Source organism: Phoxinus phoxinus (genome assembly GCF_949152265.1).
Source record: "Phoxinus phoxinus genome assembly, chromosome: 25".
NCBI classification, from domain to species: domain Eukaryota; kingdom Metazoa; phylum Chordata; class Actinopteri; order Cypriniformes; family Leuciscidae; genus Phoxinus; species Phoxinus phoxinus.
The window spans coordinates 18,035,095-18,041,094 of record NC_136900.1 but is presented as its reverse complement, the minus strand read 5'-3'; the positions used below and the strand labels follow the sequence as shown (position 1 = coordinate 18,041,094).

The 6,000-nt window shown below is 35.6% G+C and overlaps 1 protein-coding gene across 2 annotated transcripts in view; it reads left to right on the top strand.

The window, feature by feature from the left end:
* The window catches only part of immp2l (inner mitochondrial membrane peptidase subunit 2), a 100,930-nt gene that overhangs the window by 59,342 nt on the left and 35,588 nt on the right, over positions 1–6,000 (top strand). The gene's annotated exons all lie outside the window — the stretch shown is intronic.

Below are 6,000 nucleotides of genomic sequence, written 5' to 3'. Positions count from 1 at the left end.
GAAAACTCAAACAATTGAGCTGAAATTTCATAACACATTATGTTATGTCTGAGTTAATGACATATATAAGTTATCATAACTTTTTGATCAGATTATTTTTTACAGTGTACAGCAAATGCCTGGATTTAGGTTTGTGGCTCCTTTTAATATCTAAATCATTCTGTTTTGAGTCATTCTTGATTAATGGCATTAAAGTCACCTATTGAATTAAAATACTATATTTTTTTATGCATTTTCCTGGTCTTTTTGGGAATGTTTCATCTGTCAAAATGTCATAACTTGCTTCGCATCTTTCTGAATTTTACGCAGGCTATTGGATTATGTTAACCAATATCCAAACAGCGTTGTTTTATTATTCAGGTCCAATTCCATTCTGATAGGCTAATCTCTTTTTTTTGCGATCAATTCCTGATGAAATCCAACCATACATTTTTTTCAGTGAATATTCCATTTTCACTTGGACATTTAAGAAACCACTGAAGAAGTTTTAACGCAGAAACTTAAATCACTAAATTAAACAACTAGGAAAAACAAAAGCACATAGTTAGTGTTTAACAGATAAGAGGCAGAATCTAAACATAGCAATGCGTTACTGTCATTTCTTTGACGATATTATATCGTTTTTTTATCCTCTTTGGATATCTAGTGTCACTATTAGAAGTGACCTGGTAACAACGCTTTCGATCATTTCCATAAAATAACATTTAAAACGCATTCAGCCTTCGAGTGCAGACTTCGAAGGATGCAGCCTCTGAATTGGGACGCAGCTCATGTGTACCTGCAAAAGAAACTTGTCGATATGGATTTCCAAAATGTGCCAGCACAGAATAAGTGCTTCTTTCCCCCCCCCTCTGGAAACACACTTATCAAGGTCACCTTGACAGCTATAATTGTCAACACCTTTAACATATTTTTGGTATAATTCATTTTTTTGTGTTAATGGGCATATGGCTCTTGGTAATGGGACTCAATCCCATGATGCCTTACGGATTGATTTGCAGAAAATGTAGATGGTGAATGTATTATGATAATGTATCTATAAATGTGCTCCCATGTTTCTCATATTAAAAACACAGTAGTGTCCTCCACTCCCTGCAGTGACATTGTTACGAGCCTAACCGTCCTGACTCGCCATAAACTGCTAAAGAGAAAGAGGGTAGAACAGTTTGCGCTTGTAGACACCGTTTATATTTTCATCAATAATTCATTCGCTCAAATCATATTGTAATATTAATGCCCAGATTTATGCCCAGTTTGGGAGTTGGATTGAGTTCACTTGTGTAACGCCTGCGTGTCCTCTATATGTGTCTGTGCTCTGAACACTTGTCAAATCTGAAACGTTCATTGTTCTTCACAGCTTCACAGACTTAAAGTCCTAGTTTCTTGGCTAGTTTGAGTCAAGGAATAGTTTTAATAGAGATTTTCCTTTTGAAGTTGATCTATGCCTGGGATGAGGCTTACAGCCCTGGGAACATCCTCGCCCCAGGTGACGTTCGAGACGAGAGAACCTGGCTTTATCCTGTAAATCTCTCATGACAGTATCCTGGCCTTGTGTTTTGTGATTTGTCTGCAAATGGACTTGTCTGCAAACCCAAGAAAGATTGGATGAAAACTCATGATAGGCCAGTATACAGTGAGTTCCACAAGTTGAAAATTTGGGATTCTTCTAATAATAATGAGGATGATTCTGTTTTAGAAATTGAATGAAACCACTTGATTAGTGAGCTACAATATTATGTTAAATATTAGGGATGCATTGACATGAAAATTTTGGCCGATACCAATAACCGATAATTCTTTATATCTGAAAGCCGATAGCCGATAACCGATATATTGGCAGAGAAATATAAATCCAATTTTTTATATAATTTTTGAGAGCCTGATTATAAAAACAAAAGTCTCACAATTAAAAGCCATGTCCCAAGCGCACAATTATAATGTCCTCATAATGTTATATATAGCTTATGACGGACTTGTGCTGCACATGTTGCACTTAACTGTATTCTCTTATTCAAAGTTATTCAGGCTGATAACGATAACATTAAAAATGAACATTTATCAGCCGATACAGATATGGTGGCCGATATATATTGTGCATCCCTATTAAATGTTGTTGTTGTTGTTATTACTATTCATAATAATGCTTCTGTTTTGTACAATTTTTCATTACACGTTTTTAAAAGAAATGAATAGAAAACATTTTATAATTGATTAGTGACTTACAGTCGATCAAATATTCACATATAAAGTATGTCTAATTATTTTAATTATATTAATAATAATACAAATGCGTCAAATGCACTATATTTTAGTTCGATACTAAATTATATTTATGCAGTTGTTATAATCCATTTATTACCACTTTTTGAGCATAGACCTGAAAATGAAATTTCCAACTTGAACTGCCAAAAATCTTGAATGAAAAAAAGTTTATTGTTATGAAAAATGCACAAATTTACATTTTCATATAAAATAGACATTTTCCTAAACATGCTTTACTATAAAACTGAGAAGAGTTATTTTCCAAGTTTGAGGTTGATATCTCAAAAAATGTGCTTTAAGTAAGATTTTGTTTCCAAGCGTTTCCACTAGATGAAATTAGTTTTCCATTAATTTCCAACGCAGTCATTTTAACCGCGAGGAGTACAAATGTGACTCTTTTTTTCAATACCATTTAACCAGACGATAGGATAATGTTTTCAGTCAAAAATGACCAAAGAGCACCAGAAGGTTAAAAGGAATATTATCAGTTGTGTTGCTTTTACTAACTCCTTATACCAGCAGAATAAAGTCTAGATGTACATAGCTATATGTACTTCTTCTTTTTTTTAACTATTCTTATATCTTATACACTGATGGACTGGCACATGGAGGCTTTAGCCATCTGTATATCAGCACTGCCAGACATCAACTCTTCATCATTGCTTTAGAACAGAGGCCAGGATTACTCAGCCTTATCTGTCACCCTGTATCTCAGTGGGATTGTAAGTCTGAGTTTCTCACAGTTCTTACAGTTCTCACAGTAGTTTTTTCACAGGTGTTGGAGCTACTGTCCTCAAAACGTTGTTCTTTTTTCATCAGGCAAGCAAAAGCCCTTTATGCGTACAATCAAATCATACAGGTCTGTTCTCGTCCAAATGAAAGTGTAAAAGTCTTTCCACATTAGCGTTTCTTCTTTAAGCAGAGTAGATCTGCTCGTATATTGGAGCAGCACTGAAGTATGAGCGCGCATAAAATGAAGTGTGTGCTTGTTTTATTAGGAAGTAGAGTGATGTATTGTGTTATTATGTGAAGGGGTGCATGAAGTGGATCTGTATTATTACTACAAAACCTTGGAAAATATGACTTTAGTCAGTTTTCATAATGAGGAGGATTCGTTTTTTGTGTCTGTTATCAAGGCTGATAGTTTTTACAGTACATCATTTGAGTTTGAATGCTAAAATCAAGGTCAGACGGTGGATCCTATCTCTGAAACATGATTTTTGCTGGTGATTTTGGCTAACAGGCCATTGCACAGTAATGGTCGTTTTATATTCCAGCATGAAATATTTAAACAATGTCCATCAGCCATTGTTTGTTCAATCTTCAGACCCTTAAAATGCCATCAATTATTGAAATGGTTATGCAGTGCATAAATATCAGCTTTCATGTTGTTTTTCTTTTCGTTTCTGAAGGATGTAAAAAAAAAAAAAAAATCGTTTTAAACGAATGAATTTGAAAAAAAAATCACTTTTTTGTTGGAAGTACACTGTTATGACAACATACGTTTTTACATTGCTTTAACTCATCAAAATAAGTTAAGTAATTTTCAACTTTAAGTTATACAAGACTCAACTAATATTTTTAGTCAGTTTAATGTAACTTACCATAAGTTGAAATGACTTAAACCCCCAAGTTGATTGCACTTCATTTAAGGCAAAAGTTTTTATTCACTGAAATAAAAGACAACAGGAAGTTTGATCAAATACTAAACTAACAATAGATTCAAGTTTTCGAAAATATGTTACTTATGAATGGGTTTCGGAGTTTCAGAATTTATTTTCCTTGACATTTAAGCATGTACTAAATACAATTGCTAATTAAAGGGTAACTAAACCCTAAAACAACTTTTTTTAGTTAAAGGAACACTCCGACTTTTTGGGACTTTAGCCTATTCACCTTATCCCCCAGAGTTAGATAAGTCCATACATACCTTTTTCATCTCCGTGCGTGCTATAAGTCTGTTTGACGCACCCACCGCTAGCCTAGCTTAGCACAAAGACTGGATGTGAATGGTTGCAGCTAGCATACTAATCCAAATAAGTGACAAAATAAAACAAACATTTTCCTATTTACATGTTGTGATTTGTATAGTCACAGAGTGTACAAAAAACAAAGTCACATGAGACACAGACATATTTTAACTGTATAAATACTGGGAACTATATTCTCTGAAGGCGAAGCACTGCTACTTGGGCGGAGTGATAACCGCAGCACCTGAGACGCGCCGTGGTGAGGACTGAGGAGCAGAGAGTTCGTTCAGAGTTTGGGTAACAGAGTCAGCAATTTATAAATAGTAAAAGCGTAGTTTACAATCATGGATTTTCGCTGTATTGTAAAGAGCTGTGACAATAAACAGGGGAGACCAGGTGATACCATGATGTTTCATAGAATTCCAACTAAAAACGCTGACCGGATGAAGAAATGGCTACTTGCTCTGGATATTGATCAAAACACACCTAATGAGATTATCAAGGGACATTATGTTTGCTCGGTACATTTCACTGAGGACGACTATTTTCAAAAAATGGAATACAGCCATCCCATCGATATCACATACAGGACAAAGTGGAGCGGCTGCGGTAAGTGTTCCGTTATATTTTTGAATGTTTAGCCTAACGTTGTTACAGTGCTTAGATCTAATGTAACGTTAGTGACACTATTATATGAATAGGGTGGTAACTACTATTGCAGTTGTTTACGGGCTCCATGTATCCCCTGTAATGTTAGTATTGTTGCCTCGAACGCGCTCTCGTCCCAGTAAACACTTGAGCGGAGCTAGAGGTCACGTTGGTTTTGTTGACAGAAGAAACAACGGCGCGTCTCAGGTGCTGCGGTTATCACTCCGCCCACGTAGCAGTGCTTCGCCTTCAGAGAATATAGTTCCCAGTATTTATACGGTTAAAATATGTCTGTGTCTCATGTGACTTTGTTTTTTGTACACTCTGTGACTATACAAATCACAACATGTAAATAGGAAAATGTTTGTTTTATTTTGTCACTTATTTGGATTAGTATGCTAGCTGCAACCATTCACATCCAGTCTTTGTGCTAAGCTAGGCTAGCGGTGGGTGCTTCAAACAGACTTATAGCACGCATGGAGATGAAAAAGGTATGTATGGACTTATCTAACTCTGGGGGATAAGGTGAATAGGCTAAAGTCCCAAAAAGTCGGAGTGTTCCTTTAATGATCTGTAAGACTGGGGCTTTATTAATGCTGTTCATTGATTCAAGTAATTTTTTTGACATTTGGGTATAAAGTGTTTTATTTCTACAATATATGGTGTAAAAACGTCTGAGTGCTGCCCTCTTCAGGTTGAACGGTGGCTACTGCAGTTGAATTTTCCTATTGGCAGTTGTGGTACCCTGTGATGTAAGAGGGTACCAGCTAACCCCGCCCTGGCCTACAGAGAGATACGTCTCAGGTGCACGCCCCCCCCTCCACTGGACTCTGCCCACTTTTCCAGCATTTTTCAAATATTGCCAGTGGGTGGAGTCAGGCTCTGACCAGGGGTTTAGTTACCCTTTAAAACAAAAACTATTAAACTGTTAAAATACAATTTTAGACAACAATAAAAAATTCTATATAAAAATTACTGAAATAAGTTGAGATTGAAGCACTAAAATGAATAACTGGAAATAAATTTAAACTGAAATAAAAATAAATTATACCTAAACAGTAAAATAAACTACACTGTTAGCCCGGACAAGTTGAATCTACTTAAAAAATGTGAGCAAACT